The following is a 1,579-nucleotide window of genomic DNA, read 5'->3' as shown; positions in this document are numbered from 1 at the left end:
CACCAAATTGGTACATAACTGCTCACCACAGTGTAAATCCACCAAAATACACACACAGACTGAATCCTGGGGGGGTTCAATCAGCCTGTTCCAGCTAACCATTCAGCAGCTTTTGTGGCGCACATGGGCCCCTGAGGGTCCAAACACATGCTAACCAATCAGCAATCGTTACCCATCCCCCCGCAATGCCTGACACCTCACAGTTTACTGTCAAAGACACCAGACGGCATCCGTCCCATCGGTGGAAAAACGCCCGAGTGTGTTTAGACAGCAGATTTCTGTTATGACATCAGCATGTGACTCCTGTTTGACACGGTTTTAACATTTAACATCTATAAAAAGATACAGAGGAGTAGAATAAATGCTCGCCGTCTGAAATATTTAACAGTTTTCCACTCTCGGATCAAGTTGTGATAAACATTTAGCTCAAGAGTGCATTCCGAAAATTAATATCCCATTCCAAATCTCCACTGCAAAATTGGAAATGGAATGAAAATGAAAAACAGCTCGATCAACTGAACTGTTGTTTTAATTGTTCAGCAACAAAACATTGGCAATTTTAAGGAAGATGTGTTTTCAGTTGACAAAAATATGAATATGAAAATTAAATATGAAATGTATTCGTATATTTTAGCTTTTAATATATAAAATAAATAATTATATAATTTGCTATAAAAAATAGTATTATATAATTTTTAATTTTAATAAATAATAATAATACTAGTAATATATATATATATATATATATATATATATATATTGCTCCAGAGGCGTGCGACCTCTGACATAAATAGCACTTGTAAGTAGCTTTGGATGAAAAGCATCAGCTAAATGAATAATGTAATGTAATAAACACATTTTTTATATAAATTACAAAATAATTTTAGCTTTTAGAGTGAATTCCTAGTTAAAATCTCATTCAAAGTCTAAACTGCTAAATCAGAAATGCAATTTTTCTTTATGCAAATGAAAAATGAATTAGTGATGGATATAAATAATGCATGATCAGTTAGTTATACTGTTGTTTTTATTTTTAAGCTAACAAAATATTAGTCATTTTAAGGAAATATGCATTGTGGACATAAGCATTACATGTAAACATTAAATATGAACTGAAACAGACTGTACTTCTATCCTATGAAATAAAATATAGACTAGGGTTCATCAACACAACACGCTCTTTCTGAAATTAAAATGTGGTATGAAGTGTTTTGATGCCAGTCAGTCTTGTGTAACAGATTATTTTAGCAAAGAGGACACTGATGGAGTACAGTACAAAAAAGTAGAGGAGCGAGCTTGAATTGCTGTAAGACAGAAGTGTCAGCCACAGAGACTGTCTTCATCTTTTTTCTCTTGATGCAGGACAGAAGAACCATCACCAGATGATGAGAAGCGAAGGTTAGACGTTCTACTGCAATCATGCCAATCCATGCAAGGCCTCTGCTAAACATCATGAGACTGAATCGGGACAATAATAATGAATGTGTAACTGTGTGTTCTGCAGGAACTATGGAGGAGTGTATGTGGGTCTTCCTGCTGATCTGACCACAGTAGCTGCCAGCCAATCAAAGTCCACACG

The sequence above is a fragment of the Carassius gibelio genome, chromosome A25, assembly GCF_023724105.1.
Source record: "Carassius gibelio isolate Cgi1373 ecotype wild population from Czech Republic chromosome A25, carGib1.2-hapl.c, whole genome shotgun sequence".
NCBI lineage: Eukaryota > Metazoa > Chordata > Actinopteri > Cypriniformes > Cyprinidae > Carassius > Carassius gibelio.
The sequence above is the reverse complement of the archived record's forward strand: the minus strand, read 5'-3'. Positions refer to the sequence as shown.